Genomic DNA, 24,465 nt, shown 5'->3' with positions numbered 1-24,465 from the left:
CAAGACAGACATACGAAAACAGGGACAAGCAAAAGATAGGATCCACAGCACTAGCGAAAAGTAGCTAGCGCGATCCAGGTACAGAGTAGCAGAACAGAAGGCTCCCCAGCGCTAGCGAAAAGTGGCTAGCGCAATCCCAGAAGACAGAACAGAAGGATCCCCAGCGCTAGCGCAAAGTAGCTAGCGCGATCCCAGAAGACAGAACAGAAGGATCCCCAGCGCTAGCGAAAAGTAGCTAGCGCGATCCCAGAAGACAGAACAGAAGGATCCCCAGCACTAGCGAAAAGTAGCTAGCGCGATCCCAGAAGACAGAACAGAAGGATCCCCAGCACTAGCGAAAAGTAGCCAGCGCGATCCCAGGAGACAGAACAGAAGGATCCCTAGCGCTAGCGAAAAGTAGCTAGCGCGATCCCAGGAGACAGAACAGAAGAGATAGCTGGTAGCAACCGCTGCACCAGCTATACTCCAAGAACAGAGATCAGAACCATTATACTCCAAGAACAGAGATCCAAGAATACTCCAAGAACAGAGATCAGAACCATTTCCTGTCGACCACCATAGGGGCAGGACAATGGCAACAGGCAAGACAAGACAGAACAGGCAATACAGATAATACAACCTGACTGGGCTAGAAGGGGAGCCTAAAGCAACCCCCAGGAATTAACTATACTAGATAGCAATGGCTGACACTCCAGCAGTGTCCATCAGGAACAGACCATGGAAGGGAAATGACCAGCAAAGCCTTCTGGGAAACATAAAGCTCTTATAGTGCCAGTCATCAAAGAAGGCAGGTAGGGGATTTGCATAACGAATCTATGCAAATTCCCCAGCAAGAGAACAGACCAGAACTTGCAATGGAAAGACAAGTCTCTGTTCCAGAGTCCTGCAGCATGCAAACCTAAACAATGGTCAAAAGGTAGCTGAGCGGATTCTCACTGTGTGTGTGTGCGCGCGTGTGCGTGTGTATATATATATATATATATATATATATATATATATATATATATATATATATATATATATATATATATATATATATATATATATATATATATATATATATATATATATATATACACACACACACACACACACACACACACACACACACACACACACACACACACACACACACACACACACACACACACACACACACATATACATACATACATAAATATTATACACACACACACACACACACACACACACACACACACACACAGATCACAGCAGCAATCAGATGCCACCAGCAGAAAACTCTGTTGGCGGTAAGAAAGGGAGGCAAGTTTAATTTGTGTGCTAAATTATATGGCCGTGCAGCACACTGTTAAAGCTGCAGTGTGCTGAATTGTAAAAAAAATGGTCTGGTCACTAGGGGGTTGTAAGCCTGTGGTCCTCAAGCAGTTAAAGTTTTAAAGAGAATCTGTACTCTAAAATTAAATAAAATAAAATTCTTACAATAAAAAGCATACCATTCTATTCATTATGTTCTCCTGGGCCCCTCTGTGCTGTTTCTGACACTCCCTGCTACAATCCTGACTTGTAATTTCCAGTTTTAGGCAGAGTTTACAAACAAACAAAAGATATGTCTGCTAACCAGCTTGTGATAGGCTTAGAGTAGCTCAGTCTGTGACTCACAAAGAGCCTGCAGGGGGCATGGAGAGGGTGTGTATGGCTTCACAAGCAGACCAGCACATTCCTGCCTTTGCCTGACAAAGACGTCAGAGGAAAGAAGATTAGATTATATAACAGAGATAATACAGCCACTGTGCAACTAGGGAAGGCTGCAGTAAGACAGACCACATTAGAACAGGTATAGGAACTTATAGGATAGAAGAAATAAGGCTGAATATTTTGTTACATTATCTCTTATATATAATGTATTTCTAAGCACTATATAGGCAGTTACCAGTGCTTAATTTTTTTTTATTTGTACAACTTATTTTCATTTTCATGAATCAACATCCCTTGTGATTAGAGGCATGTTGAGCCATTCACAGGAGCTTTGGTTGGTTCAGGGGGAACACTCGTTCCCCTTCCTAAACTGATTCCCTGAAATAGCCACACCCACCGAAACATCACTGGATGAATAAATCCGTCCAGATTGACGCTAAGCAGCTCCTGCTGGACAGACATATCCGTCCACTTGTCTTTAAGTGGATTACAAAAAAAAAAAAAAAAAAAAAAACCCGGCTTGTTGAATCATTTGTGATATCCCAAATAGAAAGGCCTTAGTAAAACAGGCACTTTGCCTGGTGCAAATACAGTACACTACATTCCATTACACTTATAGGGTATAGTGTACTGTATACAGTCTAATTCCTAGGTTCTCAACATGTGGTACGCGTACCCCAGGGGGTACTTCTGATGGTTCCAGGGGGTACTCGGCTTGATAAACTTTACCAATAATAACAAATTTTGAGTTTAAGAAAATGATAAATCTTATTTAAACAATACCAAATTAATAATTTTGCTAATTAAAAGCAATAGTAAATGCTTGGAAAGTGTTTAGAACCAATTTTCATGTACTACAATCAAATATATATTTGTCAAGGGGTACTTGTGATAATGTTTACTATGCTAGGGGTACTTGGTGAGTACAGGGTTTTAAAAGGGGTACATACTAGTAAAATGTTGAGAAACACTGGTCTAATTCACTCAGGGGCTGTGTAAAGAGCAACGTCAAACATTTCCATTGAGGTGTTGCACTGCATTTCTGTCTGCAACCCGACTGAGTGTTCAGAATGAGGCTCCACAATGAACAGCACTGTAGGTGACTGTGTTGCAGTATTACGTACAGCCACCACTGTACCCTAGTCTGATTGAACTAGTGATCCAAAATGCCTGTCCTCAGCCCTGGCCCGCCCATGAGGCAGGTTGAGGCTCATTTCTCAGACGGCAGAATTGGGGTTGGGGGGTGCCCGCCTACCTGTGGGGGAGCGCTGAGCTGGTGGGGATAGAAGCCAGGAAAGGGGAGCAGTTGGCACAGTGGTGGGGAGGGGTGTCAGACCACCCCCCCCCCCCTCACCTGGGGCTCCCTGTCCATGCTCCCACCTCCAGCTATTTGTGCAAAATGATGTAATTATTCAGGCAGCGGGGGAAACAATGACTCATGCACTTCCTCAATCCAGCACTGCTTTCCATCGCTCTCGTCACTTCCTGCAATGCTGCCCACTGTACTGAACAGTGGAGTGAGGTCCAACCCCCCTCCCACCGCTGTGTCTGATCATTCCCCTTCCTGGCTGTGACCCCCTCCGGTCTACCCATACTGGGGCAATTATACTATGGATGGGGGGGCGGCATCCTCACAAGTTTGCATGGCAATGAGTCTAGAACTGGTACTGCCTGGCCTAATTTTTTTATTTTTTATTTTTCACAAAAAAGGTTTTTTTTTTTTATTGATTTTTCCAATATACAACAACAATTGAACATTTCAACATTTACCACTTTACCCCCTGCGGTACGAATTTCTCCGTCCCTTTTTTCCCCCCTAAAAAACCAAGGGACGGAGAAATCCGTACCTTCCGCGCTACCGCCGCTGTCCATGCTCCCGCACGCGCTCCCGCCGCTCGTGCACGCCGCCGCCCGCTCGCCCGGAGATCAATGAACAGGAAAATCTATTCCCGTTCGTTGATCTAAGCCCCCGCAATGATCTGCTGCTTCTTTGAGAAACAGCGCGATCATTGTGATTTTCCCAGCCTCGTAGTGCTTCCTGTAAGCGCCCTTCCGGACGCTTAGGCCCGGTTCACATTAGCGGTGGCCATCCGGAATCGCCGTGCCGGAGCCGGACCGCTTGCAGAACGGACGGAACGGACGCACGGCAATAGCAATGAAAGCCTATGCGTCCGTTCACATGCGTCCGTTCTGCCGGACCGGAGCCGGACCGGATCCGGACCGGATCCGGACTCCGGCGTCCGTTCCAACATGCGCTATTTTTTGGTCCGGCTCCTCCGGCAGCCGTATCCGGAGCGGAGCCGGACTGCACCATCCGGCCAATGGAAACCAATGAGAACCGGAGAGCGCACAACACACTGGCTACAAAAACCGGACGTTCTACCCCACTTCCTATGCATTTTGGATGGGGACCACATGGGCCCAGCGTTCAGGTGGGGCAGCAGCGATTTCATGCTGGAGCTCTAGGCAGCAACATGTCTGATTAGTCTGATAACGAGGAGGCGAACAACAGAGAATTCCCAGGTATACGAGTAAAAAATGCCTGGATCCATGGTCCCAACTGCAGTCTCTGTATCCACGGATGGTCTCCACACGTCCACCTGTCTCCAACAATGACCCCAGACCCTTCTGCTGACCTCCCAGACCCCAGGTAATAACAGGTTGTTATCTCCTTAAGAAACCGGATCCGGACCGCAACCGTGTTCACACCGCACGGAAACCGGATGCAAACGGACCGGATCCGGACCGGATCCGGATAGGAACCGTACGGATCAGGTCCGGTCCGGATACGGTGCGGTCCGGACATCCGGTGCGGTTTTGACAAAACCGCAAGTGTGAACGGGGCCTTACAGGTCGCATGTAAACAAACTACACCCTAAAGCATTTTACATATACAAATACATTACTTTTACACAATAAATTAACTCATTACCTCCCACACTCCCCAATTATTTTTTTTTGTAATAAAATAAAAAAAAAATACAATAATAATAAAAAAAAAAAAAAAACATAGTTACCTTAGGGACTGAACTTTTTAAATATTTATGTCAAGAGGGTATAACACTGTTACTTTATAAACTACGGGCTTGTAAATTAGGGATGGATGCAAAACTGAAAAAAAATGCACCTTTATTTCCAAATAAAATATTGGCGCCAAACATTGTGATAGGGACATAATTTAAACGGTTTTATAACCGGGACAAATGGGCAAATACATTTTATGGGTTTTAAATTACAGTAGCATTATTTAAAAACTATAATGGCCGAAAACTGAAAAATAATAATTTTTTCCCACATTTTTTCCTAATTTCCTATTAAAACACATTTAGAATAAAATAATTCTTGGCATAATGTCCCACCTAAAGAAAGCCTAATTGGTGGCGAAAAAAAACAAGATATAGTTCATTTCATTGTGATAAGTAATAATAAAGTTATAGACGAATGAATGGAAGGAGCGCTGAAAGGTGAAAATTGCTCTGGTGTTCAAGGAGTAAAAGCCCTCAGTGGTGAAGTGGTTAAAATGCATCTTACGAACAAAAACAAAAGAACAAGGCACAGCGAGATCCACGAAAGCGGAAAAATTGCACATAAATACAGTTAGATGTCAGCAGCACCAAGGCATCAATTACTGACTTCTCAGTAAAGTCAACTACCGTAATAGCTAATACTATGGCCTCAATTCACTAAGCAGTTTAGACTAGTCCATGGATGGTTTTTAGTCTACTGATGGTTTGGTGTAAGGTTTTAGACCTGTTTTTAGACCTGATCTAAAGTCCCATACACACACTCAACAGCGGTCTTTTATGCAGCACAATTTAACAACTTTTGTTGTGAAACAGCTAAAAAAAAAAAAAATTAATTATTTTGCTATTGTTCAAAAAGTTGATAAGACTGATAAAAAGTCACTCCAACAGTTGGATTGACTTCTTCTCATTCTTATCAGCTTTCTGAACAATAGCAAAATACTTTTTTTTAGCCATTTAAACTTGTTTCACAACAAAAATTGTTCAACAATTGTGCTGCATAAATAACCGCTGTTGAGCGTGTGTATGGGGTTTAACATTCAGTAATTACACAATTCACAAAGGCAAACAAGGACTTACAACGCCAACTTTTTCTGACAGATTAGACCAGCTGATTACTTGTCAGTACAGTAATTCTGTGAGGTATTTTAGATGTGAGGTTGGAACCGTTTCAATTATGGAGGAGTTTAATTGTATGCAGTGGAGAGCTCATCAAAGGAGAAGGATGTCAGTCATAGCTACTTGTTTGTGAATTGCATCTTTTGGCCATTTCCCCTGCTTTACCGACCTAATTGCCAAATGGTTTAGACCAGGTCTAAAACATTTGGTAATAGTGGATTCTCCTTTGATGCAACTGACCAAACCATCAGTAGACTAAAAACCATCAATAGACTAGTCTAAACTGCTTAGTGAATTGAGGCCAATTGTGTTAAAAGAACCACCATGCAGAAACGGTGGTTCATTAGATCTAGACTGAGGGCTCGTTTCCACTATAGCGAATCTGCATGCGTTGTCCGCATGCGGATTCGCACAGCCAATACAAGTGGATGGGCCTGTTTCCACTTGTGTGTTGTGCGGAGCGTTTTTTGTGTGCGGGGAAAATCTGCACGGCTGAGCCGTCAGAATTCACTCCCCGCACACCTCTATGCGAATCACATTTAATGTATTTAATAGGGAAATCGCATGCGGTTTTGGCATGCGTTTTTTCCCGCGATTTTGCATAGAAAGTAATGTTAATTTACACAGGCAGTGACTTGGTAAAAAAAAAAAAAAAAAAAAAAAAAAAAAACGCATACCTACTACTCTATGCGAAATCGCGGGAAAAAAACGCATGCAAAAATCGCACCCGCATGCGATTTCGTCCGCAGTGATTTCCTGGCGATTACGCAACGCTATAGTGGAAACGAGCCCTAAGTGTACCTTATAGCCTGATCAACGGCCTAAAAATGTTAAGGATTAATAAACTTTCTTCATTGTGAACATACTAACTATGTGAGCGTTATAGCTAAAAAAATATCATACAATAAAGACCAGATTGGACAGGAACCATCTGGGAAGGGTGGAAGGAAAGACAAAGAGAGAAAGGTAAAGGTGACAGTAGTAGTGAAAGTAATAACAGTAATAGTATTCTGCTGATCTGCTACATCTCCAGTAGATAATGAGGTACACCCCGTAGGAAGCAGAAGCACACATGGGCAGCCGCACTGGCCTGGATTTTTGATTAGTTGGCAAAAATTTCCAAAACTTATCTTAGACAGCATTACTGATAGGTAAAGGAAATAGCACTAATGCCACTGCAATCACGTGCACACACCTGCAGTAAGGCTCAATTCACATTAGAGACAAGAAAAACAAATGGATCACAAAAACTGATAGCATACCGATTATACCAGTTCCTATGTTATTTAAAACATGCAGCTTTTAAAGAACCAATAGGTTTAGACAGAGCCACAGAATTTGTTTGCGCTTTAATGCCGGCATCTGGTATGGTGCTGGTCACTTCAAGGGCAGGACCTCTGATAATGGCATTGGGGAGGGTCTGTTTGACAGTAGTCTGCAGCATGGAGCTTTTCAGTCTCAAAGACAGGACCAGATCAGGTCATGGTTTGGAGAGTCTTAACATCTGCAGCCTGTGGTATAGTGATGAATATCTCAAGGGCAGAACCTCTAACCATGCCCTGCTGAAAGAGTCTGTGTGGCAGTAGCCTCTGGCATAGATCATCTTAAAGGTCAGACCTTTGAGGTCATAACAAGTGTGTTTGTGTGAAGGCATCCTCTGGCACAGCACTGGTAATCTCAAGGGAAAGAACATTTCTTGGAAAAGGGGTCTTTGCTAAACTAGCTTCTAGTATGATACTGGTAATCTCTATGCCACGGCTTTTGACCATGTCTTGGGAGGAAAAGTTTATAGGACAGTGGCTTCGGGCATGAAGCTGGTCATATCAAAGGAAGCACCTATGAACATGGCATGATAGGAGTATCTGCAATAGCCTCTTGCATGGTGCTTTATATCTCATGGCTAGGACTGCTGATCACATGACAGAGGGGAGTGTCTGTGTGACAGTAGTCTCTGGTATAAACCAGGTCATCTCAAGACCAGGATCCCAGATCATGTAGCAGGGAATGTGTGAATAGTCTCTGGTGCTAGTCATCTCAATGACAGCACCGCTGATCTGGTTATCTTGGGTGGGTCTTTGTAGATGTAGCCAGTGATATGGTGCTGGTCCTCTCAAGAGTAGGACATCTGACCTCATCATGGTGGGAAGATCTGTGTGACAGAAGCCTATGGTGTGATGTTGGTCATCTCAAGGATGTGATAACAGGAGGGTAGGAGGGCCTTCAAACAACCTTAACCTTAGAATTGCAAATCTGATAATTCAATTTTGTAGCATTTTGGATCAAGGCCTTACTTTAACTGCATATTCACACTATGACCCTTTTTAGCAATTGAAACAGTACCAAAAAGTAGGTGAAAAAAAATACTGCCAAAATAATTCTAAATATTGTCTTGCTTGCAGGTAGTTTGAATGTATTTTATTCTTAAGGTGTGAAAATATCACCAAAGGAGAAAAAAATCAATTGAATAAGGGCCTATTGTGCATTGCATAACACACAGTATAATGCATCACTTGCTGTGTGCACATTTTTTTCATAGCATACTCAGTTGCTATGAAACACATTGGTTTCACACACGTTATCCAGGAATGCACTGTAAACAGGGAGTTGGATAGTACAATTCATTACAATGCAGAAGTGTGGTCACATGTGGTAACACTGCATTGTTGCACAACAAAACAACAATATGAAAGCAGCTCAAAGTTTGCTGATAAGAATAATAAAAAACATAACTTCCAAAACCATGTGCGACCTGTATTGATAGTACTGATGTTACAACTCATACCTTGGAAATAACACAGCATAACACAACACGATGCAGTGTTAAAAAAATAACAACAAAAAGACAGATTCACATGCAGAATTAAAACAAACCATAGCTACACTCCAGGTAAAAATAAAATATGATTTAGTATTTCCATTAATTCTCATTACACATTCTTAAATTAATTGGGAAAGTGTGTGTGTCTGCGCTTGTGTGTGTGGGGGGGGGGGGGGGGGGAATAGAACTGTGAAAAATGTGTAAAGAGAAAAAAAAAAAACCACAGCAGATTGAGTTTTATGTGGTACAAAAAATCCAAAATTCTAATTGCCAACCCACTTTTAGCCTATCTTGCACAGGAAGTGTATAACTCAATTGAGAGATGCCGTTAGTTTGTATATGTCGAAAGCCACCTCTTTGTTGGCGATCAGATCTCGTCACAGGAACCTATCTGTCATGTCCTGGCGCTCTGCCTGTAGGATCTATTATCTGCTCGCTTTGTTTTTATAAATGGACGTCCACGGTCCACGCTTATCCCAGGTCAAGCAGCACAGACTGGCAGCCACACATCAGACATGGATCAGGGCAGAGGGATGGATGGATGTGTGATACCTGTTTCCTCTGTGGAATGGCAGTGCAGTGGGATGCTGGGCTGTGGGCTCCTCTCCCTTGTATGTCAGTCAGGCAGTCGGCGCAGTGATGGAGGAGAGGGGAGATGCCTCACATAGTGCTTTCATGTCACCCTGATGTGTTTAGGCTGGGGGGGCTGTGGCCGGTGACAGGGCAATAATCCAGCTGCCTCCAGGAAGATCTCCTTGTCCTCCTCTATTGCTCAGGCAGCCCTGAGTCTGACTCACAAGGCGCCTCCTCCTCTCCAGCCTTTCTCTCCTCTTAAAGTGACAGGCTGTGGTGTTTCCAGCCTCTTCCAGGATCTGTTGGGATATCCCATTTCCGGTCAGTATGGGGGGGATGAAGTGAGGTGCAGCCTGTGCCTATGTATTACAGTGGTGCTTTGTGCCTGAGGACACACACGGGCGTCTATGGAGAAGTCTCCTACTGTGCTCCGCTCGTGTTTTCATAACCAGCAGCTCTAACATTACTTTGGCATGGATGATGCCTGGAAGCAGAAGCTTATAGGGCGAGATTCCCTTTATTATTCTTTCAACTGCAGCCGTGTATGATATGTTGTATTTTATATAAAATAGGTATTAAATATACAGCTTTTGTTTCCTAAAGCTGCAACCTATTTCTGGTTCGTTTCAAAAAAGGAATAACAGAAAAAATGATAAATATTAAATTCCCCTTATTATTCTGTATTGGCACAGTAAAGGCGTGCAGGTTGAGTCCTTTCCTGATGACGACATGCTTAGAATTAGCTACAGCGTAGGTATTGAGCAGTGACATTCCTCCGCAGGATTGCCTAGTTTCCTTGCTGTGAGGTGTGATGTGAGTCACCATTAGCTGCAGGTAATAATGGCAGGAATCAACCGGACAGCGCCGCACACAGACGGCTCAGGGGCAACTGCAGGAGCCTTCCAGTCCAGCTTCGCAGACAAGCGTCATTCCGAACGTCATTGTGACACATGTCATACAGCTGGCATGTAAGGTGTTGCATGGGCATACCTGATTCTGAAAGAGGGAGGAGCTCGTTATTATTCAGATATTTGGGGGGAAACACAGCCACATCCCAGCATTGCATAATTTGTAGAATTGTGGAGCACTAGATTCACTATCATTAACAGATGCCTTCAAAGGGCAACATCACAAATGGAAAGGAATAACAATATAATATTATCAGCAACAACACTTAGCGAAACCCCCAGACAAGAAAAAATATTTTAACTTCCCCATATAGAAAGGGGTAGAATCTCCATTGAGTTTAATACTATAATATAATTTAAATAGCACTGACGTTTTCCACAGTGCTTTACATAGTTCATAGCTATGTACAATGAAGCTCTAAAGTTGCCCATACATGGTACAATAAAAACGTACGATTTTCCCGTTTCTTTGACCGAAACAATCAAATTGAATGAAAGTTTAAATCCGATCGGACATGTTGGAAAAATCTTTATATTCAATCTAACTGAACAATCAAACAAAATTATCTAATCGACACAAAATGAAAAAATTGTACCATGTATGGGCAGTGGCACCATAAATCTAATCCCTACCATAGTCCTAATCCAATGTCCCTGCTGCCATAGCATCCAAACCAATTAACTTAAAGGACAACCGAGGTGACATGATGAGATAGACATGTGAATGTATAGTATTAAGCCGCATCTACACGCGTAGATGCGGCCGCGATGTTCCTTATCAATCGAGCCGCTGATGCGGCTCGATTGATAAGATCCGACAGGACGGATCTCCCCACTGCCGATCCCCTGCTCGCTCCCCGCGAGGGGACAAGCGGGAATCGAGCGGGTATTGATTCCGGCGCGCAAGCGGGGACGCGGAAGAGGCGATCCGGCGGCTAATCGAGCCGCCGGATCGCCGCCTCATCTACATGTGTAGATGAGGCTTTAAGTACTCAAATAACTAGTCTGTGTCACTTTCAGGTATGAAAGTGACAGTTTCTGCCTGGGTAAGACTATAGCTTAACCCTCACTGATAAGTATTTACAGCCACACAACTCTTCCTTGTCAGTAAATGGCTTCTGAGAGCAGGAAAGAGATAAATAGGGTCATTAATTCAATGATTTGAGCTCTGACATACTTCAATGAATGTGTCATTGAGCAGAGACAATGAAACAGTAAAAACTTAAAAACTAGATTTAAATATAAAATAAAACTGTGTGATGTCTAAAAAAGTCATTTTTAGGAGAAGGAGGATCAATACAACTGTTTTTCTCATCAGTTTATTTTCACCTCGGATGTCTTTTAACCCTGGCCATAACTACTGGGAAGCATCTCCTGGGTGGATGGGGAAAACCTCTAATCTTCCCTCACTTTAATAAAGGTCCACCCTCCTAAGTGGCCTATGAAAACGGTGCCAGGAAATTTGAGCGCAGGGTGAAGCCAAAAACTGTCTCACCCTTCTGCAAAATTTCGGTGGCATTGATTACTGTTCCCCCTACAGGCCGCCATGGACTTAGAGGAAAGATGCTATCCGGCTGGCAGCTACTGCTGTTTTTAAAGTAATTTGGGCTCCGTCTTTAGACAGCGCCCAAATTACTGTCTGAATGCCACTATAGCTGTAATTCACATTACAGCCTATGGTGGAGCCCAAATCTCCACCATTTTGCATTGTTACGCAATAATGGCAGCCCATAGAGGCACAAGAAAGCAGGGGGTGTTATAGCTACCTGTCTTAGAATGCACTGCAGTTCCTATCCTCCTATCTGCCTCGGTCACCGAAAGGTTACCATTTTCTTCCACCAGTCTATTGTCAATGCTTTTCTGACTTCACATGAGTCATGGCTGTTAGAAATGTGAAAAGTGAGCTGTAAGGAGAATGAAGTAAGTAGGAAAATAGGGACTGCAGAGCATGGCAAGACAGCTATAACGGCGCCTGCTTGCTTGTGTTACTTTACATGGGGGAAGGGAAACATGGCTGTCCTAGGGGGGCATTACTGTTAAGAACTACTACTACTACTGGAGAGACTGTTACATAATAATAATAATAATCAGAACATTTGTATAGCGCTTTTCTCCTGTCGGACTCAAAGCGCTCAAGAGGCCACCCTGCAGTGTTAGGAAGTCTTGCTTTGAACTCCTTACTGAATAGGTACTTGACCTAGCCAGGATTCGAATCCTGGTCTCCCATGTCAAAGGCAGAGCCCTTAACCAGTACTCTATCCAGCCACCAGAGACTGTTACTAATGGGGGGACATGGCTATGTTTGAGAATCCTTACTATACTGGTGTGACATTGTTATTGCCATGTGTCGTGATGAAGGATGCCATGGTGGCCACACTTATGGATGGGGTTGGCCATACTGTTTTGGGGCTATATTGGTAGCTATACTTATATGACCCATAAACGATCTGTCCCCTTGTAGTGGAGCTCAACATGAACACAAGGTTTGCAAAGAAGCGGAGGCCTCATGATGTGTATTTTCCAATATTTTTTATTTATTTATTAGGGGGAGGAAACCAGAGTACCCAGAAGTTTCCTCCAGACAAAGCATTCATTCCTCCATAGAGGAACATAGCCAAAACACCACTCCCAACCAACTACTCCCAACCATGCACACGAAACTCAGAGACATTTGCGCGGCTTATCCAGAATGCCGCATAGCACCAAGATGTCAGCCCCTAGTGGAAACAAACCCTAAAATTATGATGGGCTAACAAAATAATGGGGAACACACAAAATATTGACACTTTGGGATGACTTTTGATATTGTTAACTTTTGGTTTACTTACTTTTGTTGACAGCGGTTTAGCTAGCAAAACAGCTGTGTGTTGAGTTATTTTGATGGGACTGCAAATTGTCACCGTTATGCAAGCTGTACACTGAATTCTTTACATTTTATCAAAATGTCATATCTTCAGTGTTGTCCCTTGAAAAGATATAATAAAACAGAGGTGCCCACACTTTTTCAGCTTGTGAGCTACCTTAAAAAATTAGCAAGTCAAAATAATCTACCTATGTACAATTTTAGGAGCACACTTGTACTGTATACACTGAATGGAAAATGTAGTGGGGTCGGGATCTACCATAAGTCCTTTGCGATCTACCGGTAGATCGCGATCTGGGCAGCACGGTGGCGTAGTGGTTAGCGCTCTTGCCTTGCAGCACTGGGTCCCCAGTTTGAATCCCAGCCAGGTCAACATTTGCTAGGAGTTTGTATGTTCTCCCCGTGTCTGTGTGGGTTTCCTCCCACACCCCAAAAACATACAGATAAGTTCATTGGCTTCCCCCTAAATTGGCCCTAGACTACAATTCATACACTACACAATATAGGTATATGACTATGATAGGAACTGGATTGTGAGCTCCTTCGAAGGACAGTTAGTGACAAGACTATATATACAGTACAGACCAAAAGTTTGGACACGCCTTCTCATTCAAAGAGTTTTCTTTATTTTCATGACTATGAACGTTGCAGATTTACACTGAAGGCATCCAAACTATGAATTAACACATGTGGAAGAAGTATAGTACATAACCAAAAAGTGTGAAACAACTGAAAATACTGCCCAGCCTCTGTTGCTATACTGATCCCCCCACAGGCCCCCCTGCGCTCTGCTCTGCCCCCCCATAAATCATACGCCGAGCTGTCAACACGTAGCGTGTTTACCTTTGCATCTGTCACTCTCGCCGCTCCCCCGCCTCCTCCATAGCGCCGGTCCCTACCTGCGTCCCTTCCCTCCCCGCTGATTGGAGGGAAGGGACGCAGGCGGGGACTAAAGCTATGGAGGAGGCGGGGAGCGGCGAGAGTGACAGATGCAAAGGTAAACACGCTGCGTGTCGACAGCTCGGCGTATGATTTATGGGGGGCAGAGCGCAGGGGGGCCTGTGGGGGAATCAGTATAGCAACAGAGGCTGGGCAGTATACGCAGACTCAGCCTCTGTGTGCAATTAGCGTTCTTAGAAGCCACCTCGGGTTCTCTTTAAAGGGACACTTAAGTCAAACAAAAAAAATGAGTTTTACTCACCTGGGGCTTCCAATAGCCCGCTGCAGCTGTCCGGTGCCCTCGCCATCTCCCTCCGATCCTCCTGGCCCCGCCGGCAGCCACTTCCTGTTTCGGTGACAGGAGCTGACAGGCTGGGCACGCGAGTGATTCTTCGCGTTCCTGGCCACAATAGCGCCATCTATGCTGCTATAGTATATATCATATACCATATAGCAGCATAGAGGGTGCTAATGTGTCTGGGAACGCGAAGAATCACTCGCGCCCCCAGCCTGTCAGCTCCTGTCACCGAAACAGGAAGTGGCTGTCGGCTGGGCCAGGGGGATCGGAGGGAGACAGCGAGGGCACCGGACAGCTGCAGGGGGCTATTGGAAGCCCTAGGTGAGTAAAACTCATTTTTTTTGTTTGACTTAAGTATCCCTTTAACCCTATGTCTGCTTCCATGAAAGCAGGAAGTAGATACAATGCAGATTAATTGCAGGATTTGTATCAGCTGTAACAAAGAAATTAATTTCTTTAAAGGTTATCAAGCTGTTGCTTATCTTGTAGAGCAGACAGGAAGTTCTGAGTACAGGTCCACTTTAAATATTGATAAGAACCATCACATAATGGTAAAGTGAATTGCTACTGTATCTGTGAGCATCATATTGCTATTAGTATATACAGTATGTGTCGCCAGGACCACAGTACAATGGGGTATATTCACTAAACTGCGGTAATGCGTATAACGTGTGTAAAGTTTGATCCACAAGGTTTACAGCGTGATGCATTGCATAAAATGAATTGATTCCGGCTCTACTTATTGTGCGTAGGACTACACTTGTTCTCATTACGGAAGTTTAGGGAGTGTGCCACTGTATCACCAACAGATACACATAGAGAAATTCCACTTTTGTTGATGAAAAAAAAAAAAAAAACTTCGGACTGGCTCGTAGTTTTGCTCCATATAATACAGGAGCTCTGGTGCGTTCAGTTTTAAGAATCTACAAGGGTCGTCCGGAAAGTAACAGCCCTTTTCAATTAATCAGTTAGTGTCAAATCACAATTCAAATACTTACCTAAAGGCCCATACAGACGTTGGATTTTTCCGAACGACGGGTCGTTTGAACGTCCCGTCGTTCAGTCGTCCGGACGCCGGGCGATTCGCTCAAACTCAGTCTTATCACGCGAACGACAGTCTGTACACATGCCTGATTTCGTTCGGAAAAATCCGACGTCTGTATGGGCCTTAAGAAGAATGCACAGTCTGGATCCTGTAGAGGCATCCCACGCCATCCTCCGATCCAGCACTTGACCGAGCTCCTCTTCAAGCATAAGCGCGGCCGTACTGCGCGAGTATGGTTGCACCTGCGCAATAAGCTGGAGCTGCTTGGGCATGGCCTTGCTCGTGCATGAAGCGCAGTTACATTGAGCAAAAAAGCAGTGGCGGAAGTCTGGAGGACAGCATGGGGAGCCGCTGAAGGAGCCAGAGGCTTCCCTCTCCTTAGGTAAGTATTTGATTTTTGACCAAAAGTTCACTTTGGGTTCTTTCTAAGGAAACATTTTTATTTATTTTATTTTAGACACACTGAGCCTGGTGCAGTTAAACCGCAGGAAAGTTGACATGCGTAGGAAGCACACAGCAATTTTACCATAACTAGCGCTGGAGAAGCACCACCCATTAACCCATTAGATCTACACTAAGGGGTGGTGCCACCCCAGTTCTCCCTTCGCATGGAAACTTTACCATAGTTTATGGCACCACGCCCATTTCAGATGCACTTTAAGCATTTATCGGATCTTTTTACAAGGTTTTGAATCCCTTTGTTGTAGTAGCATCACACTTTTCACAAATGGGTTGGAGGGATGGGGAGGTGGGGCCCCATGTTAATGCAGAACAAACCTGTTACTGGTATTCTAAAGTCATGTGTCAAGTGTTGCAGGTAGAGAAGAAGTTAAAGTGGAACTAAACTCAGAACTTTCTTTCTGCTCTAAAAGATTATCCTTAGTATGATATGAAAGGGTTAAGCTTGTGTTTACACAGGGCAGAGAGTTTCTGTGGCACAGCCCACAGCTATAATTCTAGGTGAGCAAGGAGCACAATGCAAATGTATTCAGCAACTTCAGCATGTGTGAAATAACAACTTTTTATTGTGTCATGTGCTAGAGTTTGGGTCTTTAACCCGTTACATACAAGTTAAAGGGTATTTGTAACCTTTATTAAACAAAAAAAAGTTAGATACTTACCTCAGTAGGTGGAAGCCTCAAAGATGAAGAGGATCCCTACTCCTGCAGTCACAGGGGATCGGGGAAAGCCTCTGGAGCATTTTAACCACTTAAAGAGAAACTCCAACCTAGAATTGAACTTTATCCCAGTCAGTAGCTGATACCCCCTTTTACATGAGAAATATAATGATTTTCACAAACAGACCATCAGGGGGCGCTGTATGACTGATTTTGTGCTGAAACCCCTCCCACAAGAAGCTCTGAGTACCGCGGTACTCTGGGCAAACTGCCACAATGTAACAATGTTCACAGACAGGAATTAGCTGTTTACAGCTGTCTCTAAGGCTAATTACACACCAGGACGTTGCGTTAGAGGGGGCGTTAAGGTCGCATAACGTCCCCCTAACTCAACGCCTGGTGGTGCTGGATCTGGACGTCAGAGTGAGCCGCGTTGTGCAGCTCACTCTGGCGTCAGTGATGCCGTGATGCGCACTCTTGTGCGCATGCGGCATCACGTGGTCCCGCCGGCCAATCGCCGCACAGAGCGGCTGCTCCAGGAAGTAAACACTGCACGTCATAACGTGCAGTGCATATTAATTAGCCATGTGCCTGGCCGCTCTCCGCTCCTCCCCAACATTACTGAGCATGTGCAAGCAGTCTAACGCGGCTCAGCCGCGTCCAAAGTACTGCATGCAGTACGTTGCCTTGTGACGCAGCGTTACAATGTAACGCAACGTCCGCACTGTGAACAGCCCCATTGATTTTTCATTACTGTGCGGTGGGCTGCGTTACAGGCTGCTCTAACGTGCGCCTGTAACGTCCCACTGTGAAACCAGCCTAACAGCCAAAACAGCTTGGAGCAGCTACATAACCTGCCCACAGTAAAAATGTCACCATGTAATAAAATGTCAGAATGTAAATCGGGGAGAGGAAAGATTTTACAATGAGCAAACACTGACTAAATCATTTATACATAATTATGGTAAAAAATGAAGAACTTTTTTTACTACATTATTTTCACTGGAGTTCCTCTTTAAGGACTGCAGCCTTAAAACCCCTTAAAGAGACACTGAAGCGAAAAAAAAAATATGATATAGTGAATTGGTTGTGTACTATGAATAATTACTAGACGATTAGCAGCAAAGAAAATATTCTCATACTTTTATTTTCAGGTATATAGTGTTTTTTCTAACATTGCATCATTCTATAATATGTGCAGATTACACAACACCCAGCATTCAAAATGATTCTTTCAGAGCAGTCTGTGAACTAATGACCTCTCCTCTGTCAGAGAAAAAGGAATTTGTTTAGTAACAGTTGAGATATTAAAAGTCAGATAACAGCCCTCTCCAAGACTTTGAAAGTCGTAGAGCTTAATGGCTTTTTTCCATAGAGATAACAACTGGAGTTTCTTAACTCTTCCTGTACTGGAAACAATTAGACTGATGTTTCTGATCGTAATGTTTTATTTCTTAGCTGTACTACACATACAAATCATAATATCATAATTTTTTTTTCGCTTCAGTGTCTCTTTAATGGCTTGTTTGCATAGAGATAACAACTGGAGTTTCTCAACTCTTCCTGTACTGGAAACAATTACACTGATGTATCTGATCTTAATGTTTTATTTCTTAGCTGTGCTACACATACAAATCATAATATCATCATTTTTTTTCGCTTCAGTGTCTCTTTAAGGACCAGACATTTTTTTTCCATTCAGACCACTGCAGCTTTAACGGTTTAATGCTCGGTCATACAACCTACCACCTAAATGAATTTTACCTCCTTTTCTTGTCACTAATACAGATGTCTTTTGGTGCTATTTGATTGCTGCTGTGATTTTTAGTTTTTATTATATTCGTCAAAAAAACATGAATTTTGTCAAAAAAATGTTTTTTTTAACTTTCTGTGCTGACATTTTTCAAAAAAAGTAAAATTTCTATATACATTTTTGTGCAAATTTATTGTGCTACATGTCTTTGATTTTTAAAAAAATCCAATAAGTGTATATTTATTGGTTTGGGTAAAAGTTATAGCGTTTACAAACTATGGTGCAAAAAGTGAATTTTCCCATTTTGAAGCATCTCTGACTTTTCTGAGCACCTGTCATATTTCATGAGGTGCTAGAATTCCAGGATAGTATAAATACCCCCCAAATGACCCCATTTTGGATAGAAGACATCCCAAAGTATTCATTAACCGGCTCAGCACCGCAGTGCCGAAAATCTCATGCATCCGAGCAGCGTTCACCTCTCATTCATTCGCCAATAACTTTATTGCTACTTATCACAATGAATTGATCTATATCTTGTTTTTTCCGCCACTAATTAGGCTTTCTTTGGGTAGTACATTTTGCTAAGAATTATTTTTTTTCTAAATCCATTTTAACAGGAAGATTAAGAAAGAAATGAAAAAAATTAATTATTTCTCAGTTTTTGGCCAGTATAGTTTGAAATTAATACAAGCTACCGTAATGAAAACTCGTGTATTTTATTTGCCCATCTGTCCCGGTTATTACACCATTTAAATGATGTCCCTATCACAATTTATGGCGCCGATATTTTATTTAGAAATAAAGGTGCATTTTTTCAATTTGCGTCCATCACTACTTATAAGCTTATAATTTAAAATAATATAATAATATATTGTCTTGACATGCATATTTAAAAAGTTCAGACCCTTGGGTAACTATTTATATATGTTTTTTTTTTTATTGTATTTGGTTTTTTTTTTTCCTTAATAAAAAATGTATGTGAGTAATTTTTGGTGTGGGAGAGAAACAGCCAATTTTAAATGTAAAAATAAGACAATTGTTTATTGAAAAATGTATGTGGGTGCAGTTTACTATTTGGCCACAAGATGGCCACAGTCAAAAAAGTCCTGGATGCGAACGATCTCGCATCCAGGAACTAAAAGTACACGGAGAAGTTTCTTGGGGGGCAGAAATACCGCTCTCAATAGAAAGCGTTGTTTTTTCTGCGGGGAAGTTAGATCGGTGAATGGGAATTATATTTCCATTCACTGATCGGGGGGCTAGCGGCGGGAGCGCGCACCACGCGGCGGCGGCAGCAGAGCCGAACTGGCTAAGAGGCATGGTGATTTCATAGAAGATTTTATTTTTTGTCACAAGTTAGCGGAAAATGACACTTTGTGACGACAAAAAAAAAGTTTCCATTTCTGCTAACTTGTGACAAAAAAAAATGAAATCTGCCACGAACTCACCATGCCCCTCTCTGAATACTTTGGGGTGTCTACTCTCCAAAATGAGGTCATTTGTGGGGTTTGTTTACTGTCCTGGTATTTTGGGGGGTGCTAAATTGTAAGCACCCCTGTAAAGCCTAAAGGTGCTTATAGGACTTTTGGGCCCCATAGCGCACCTAGGCTGCAAAAAAGTGTCACACATGTGGTATCGCCGTACTCAGGAGAAATAGTATAATGTGTTTTGGGGTGTATTTTTACACATACCTATGCTGGGTGGGAGAAATATCTCTGTAAATGAGATTTATTTATTTATTTATTTTTTTTAATTGTCCATTTACAGAGATATTTCTCCCACCCAGCATGGGTATGTGTAAAAATACACCCCAGAACACATTATACTACTTCTCCTGAGTACAGCGATACCACATGTGTGACACATTTTTGCAGCCTAGGTGCGCTAAGGGGCCCAAAGTCCTATGAGTACCTTTAGGCCTCTTTCCCACCAGGACGTTGCACTTTAGGGGACGTTATAGGTCGCCCCTAACGCAACGCCTGGTGGTGTTGGTGGAGGAAGCTACCTAGAGCTGCGTTATGCAGCTCTTGGTGCACCTTTTTTGTGCTATAGACTGTGGATCACGTGGTCCCGGCAGCCAATCGTCGCACAGAGCGGCACTCCAGGAAGTAAACACTGCACGTCACAGCGTGCAGTGAATATTAATTAGCCATGTGGCTGGCCGAGGAGGGGAGACCTCCTCCTCCAAGATTACTGCACATGTGCAAACAGTCTAACGCGGCGCAGCCACGTATAACGCAAAGTATGCAGCACTTTAACCTGACGTGCAGCGTTACAATGTAACGCAACGTGGGCACTGTGAACAGCCCATTGATTTTTCCCTACTGTGCGGTGGGCTGCGTTACAAGCTGCTCTAACGTGCGCCTGTAACGTCCCACTGTGAAAGCAGCCTTAGGATTTTACAGGTCATTTTGAGACATTTGGTTTCTAGACTACTCCTCACGGTTTAGGGCCCCTAAAATGCCAGGGCAGTATAGGAACCCCACAAGTGACCCCATTTTAGAAAGAGGACACCCCAAGGTATTCTGTCAGGAGTATGGTGAGTTCATAGAAGATTTTATTTTTTGTCACAAGTTAGCAAAAATTGATTTTTATTGTTTTTTTTTCACAAAGTGTTATTTTCCACTAACTTGTGACAAAAATAAAATCTTCTATGAACTCATCATACTCCTAACAGAATACCTTGGGGTGTCTTCTTTCTAAAATGGGGTAACTCGTGGGGTTCCTATACTGCCCTTGCATTTTAGGGGCCCAAAACTGTGAGGAGTAGTCTGGAAACCAAATGCTTCAAAATGACTGTTCAGGGGTATAAGCATCTGCAAATTTTGATGACAGGTAGTCTATGAGAGGCCGAATTGTGTGGAACCGGTCATAAGCAGTGTGGCCTCTTAGTTGACAGGTTGTATTGGCACTGATGTGCAGGAAGCGCAAGATGTTCTCAAATCGTGACCTGGACATGGCAGCAGAGAACATGGGCATGTGATGTATTGGGTGCGTAGACCAAGAAGACCGCAATACATTCTTTTTGACTAGACCCATGTTAAGGAGAAGGCCCCAAAAAATGTTACGTTCAGAAACGTGGAGTGGTTTCTACCGAAAAGGCTGGGCATGGTAGCTTCTTGGATTGGCAGTTGCGTATTGTGTGGCATAACGGTTGGTCTCAGCCCCAATTAAGTCATAGAGACCAGCAGTGATCAGAAAAAAAAATTCTGTCACTGCGGTGGGGCGGGTGAGGGTTTGGCCGGGTGATCAAAACCCCGCAGGGGGCAGATTAGGGCCTGATCTGATGGATAGGAGTGCTAGGGGGTGACAGGAGGATATTGATGGGTGTCTCAGGGTGTTATTAGAGGGGGGAATAGATGCAAGCAATGCACTGGGGAGGTGATCAGGGGGGGGTCTGAGGGTGTGGGCGGGTGTTTGGGTGCCTGCAAGGGGCAGATTAGGGTCTGATCTGATGGGTAGCAGTGACAGGGGGTGAAGAGGTGATTGATAGGTGAATAGGGTGTGATTAGAGTGGAGAATATATGCAAGCAATGCACTGGCGAGGTTATCAGGGGGAAGTCTGAGGGCGATCTGAGGGTGTGGGCGGGCGATTGGGTGCCCGCAAGGGGCGGATGAGGGTATGATCTGATGGGTAGCAGTGACCGGTGGTGACGGGGTGATTGATGGGTGATCAGTGGGTAATTACAGGGGAGAACAGATGTAAATAATGCACTGGCGAGGTGATCAGGGGGGTCTGAGGGTGTGGGCGGGTGATTGGGTGCCCGCAAGGGGCAGATGAGGGTCTGATCTGATGAGTATGATGTGTAGCAGTGACAGGGGTGATTGATGGGTGATCAGTGGGTGATTAGAGGGGAGAACAGATGTAAATTATGCACTGGGGAGGTAATCAGGGGGGTCTGAGGGTGCGGGCGGGTGTTTGGGTGCCCGCAAGGGCAAATTAGGGTCTGATCTGATGGGTAGCAGTGACAGGTGGTGACGGGGTGATTAATGGGTGATCAGGGTGTGATTAGAGGGGAGAATAGATGCAAGCAATGCACTGGCAAGGTGATCAGGGGGGGTCTGAGGGCGATTTGAGGGTGTGGGCGGGTAATTGGGTGCCCGCAAGGGGCAGATTAGGGTCTGATCGGATGGTTAGCAGTGACGGAGTGATTTATGGGTGGCCAGTGGGTGATTAGAGGGGAAAACAGATGTAAACAATGCACTCGGGAGGTGATCTGAGGGCGGGTCTGCGGGCGATCTGAGGGTGTGGGCGGGTGATAAGGTGCCTGCAAGGGGCAGGTTAGGGTCTGATCTGATGGGTGGCAGTGACTGGGGGTGATTGATGGGTGATTGACAGGTGATCAGTGGGTGATTACAGGGGAGAATAGATGTACACAGTACACTGGGGAATCTGGGGAGGATCTAAGGGTGTGTGGGGGGGGGGGGGTGATCAGGACTTGATCTAAAGGATAGCATTGACAGATAGTGACAGGGGGTGATTGGGTGCAAACAGTGGTTCGAGGGGGTGATCAGGGGGGTATCTGAGGGGTGCTGTGGGCGATCAGGGGGCGGGGGGGCAGGATCAGTGTTTGTGTGTGCTTACTAGGGGGGCTGCCTCCTGCCCTGCTTGTCCCTCGATCACTGGGACCACCAGGGCAGGAGGCAGCCTGTATGATATGCTTTGTATACATTACAAAGCGTATTATACGCTTTGAACGCGGCAGATCGGCATTTAACAACCCACCGGCGCTGCTAATTGACCGGCGGGATGACGTCGTGGGTGGGCGGAGCCTAATGCCGGTGGATGCTCGCGCATCTATAGGCAGGATCCCCGGCAATTCAGTCCCCCAGGTACCGACGCCTATCGGCTTTACGCGGTCCTGGGGGTGCTACTTTGCCGCCGCCCATAGGTAGTGGGCGGTCGGCAAGTGGTTAAATTACACAAATAATACCTTGTGTGGCAGATAACAGCAAATGGCTGTTACTTTATGGACAACCCTTGTACTACTATATCCTGAAATAGTAAGCTCATGGCGAACCAGAACTCATTGGAGTGTGTAAGGGGCTACAAAGGACCAAAATGCCCTCTTACTAAAACGTTATATAAAACAAAAGTTTACCTTCTTAAAACAGAGGGTATTTGCGATCATTCAGGTTGGAGGGAGCATATGATGTCTCTCATGATGCATCACTGCTGAATATGCAAATCATCCTTTGTCGTCCCTGCAGGCTAACAACACACGGTGGTTTCCATATTTAGCAGTGATTCATCGTGGGAGACATCATATTCTCACAGCAACCTGAATACCTTCTGTTTTAAGAAGGTATACCTTCTCACAGCAAATACCTTCTGTTTTAAGAAGGCAAACTTTTGTTTTGCAAACAATTTTTGTAAAAGGGCTTTTTGGTCCTTTGTAGCCCCTTACACACTCCAATGAGTTCTGGGTCACAATGAGCTTGCTGGGTAGTCTAATTCTGGGTGCTTCAAGTCCTACTCCATAGAGCCACATTAATCCATGCCATGTATGCATGATGGATTATTGTGGCTCTGTACAATTAACAAGCTGACACATCATTACATTCCAGTGGTTTTGGAGGTGAGGTTAGCTTACAGGAACAACAAAGGATGATAATTTGCATATTCAGCAGTGATGCATTGTGGGAGACATCATATGCTCACTCCAACCTGAATTATCACAAATACCTTCTTTTTTAAGAAGGCAAACTTTTGTTCTGAAAGAGTAGTGTTTATGAAAAGAACTTTTAGGCTACGTTCACAGTGCATTACAGTGGATCTTTATAGGGGCCACAGAAAGTCTTACTGCAATAATAAATTGATGCGACGTTCAGAGTGCATGCGGTGCATTGGAATCTAACTCACTACAGTATCCCAACACACTGCATGCATTGCGTTAACCACTTGAGGACCACAATGTTTAAACCCCCCTAAAAACCAGACCATTTTTCACTAAATGGGCCACTGCAGATTTAAGGGCTCGCTACAGGGCTGCACAACTCAGCACACAAGTGATCCCCACCCCCCTTTTCTCCCCACCAACAGAGCTTTCTGCTGGTGGGGTCTGATCGCCCCCCAAATGTTTGTTTATTTTTTTTATTTGTTTATTAATGTTTATTTTTTAAATAAATTGTAGTGCTATGACATCCGATCACTATCCTGTCTCCCAGGGGGACCACTATCCTGTCCCCAGTACAGCACTGCTGTAGATCGCAGTGCTGTACTAAGTAAATAGACACGCCGTCTAACAGTCTCCTAGCGGCGATCGCCACTGGGAGGCTGATATCGGAGCACCGCTCTGTCATTCATGTGGAGATGCGCACACGATCT

At 44.1% G+C, this 24,465-nt stretch overlaps 1 protein-coding gene across 2 annotated transcripts in view; it reads right to left on the bottom strand.

The window, feature by feature from the left end:
- Positions 1-9,992, bottom strand: part of OPHN1 (oligophrenin 1) — a 331,531-nt gene extending 321,539 nt beyond the window's left edge. The window contains exon 1 of one of the 2 annotated variants that reach the window (XM_068247665.1): positions 9,190-9,992. The gene's annotated coding sequence lies outside the window, so the exon portion shown is untranslated. The remainder of the gene's footprint in view (positions 1-9,189) is intronic. The other variant, XM_068247666.1, reaches the window with a different exon arrangement.
- Positions 9,993-24,465: the final 14,473 nt, after the last annotated feature.

Source organism: Hyperolius riggenbachi, chromosome 8 (genome assembly GCF_040937935.1).
Source record: "Hyperolius riggenbachi isolate aHypRig1 chromosome 8, aHypRig1.pri, whole genome shotgun sequence".
In the NCBI taxonomy this organism is placed as follows: Eukaryota; Metazoa; Chordata; class Amphibia; order Anura; family Hyperoliidae; genus Hyperolius; species Hyperolius riggenbachi.
Note: the sequence above shows the minus strand (reverse complement) of the source record. Positions and strands in the feature narration are given on the sequence as shown.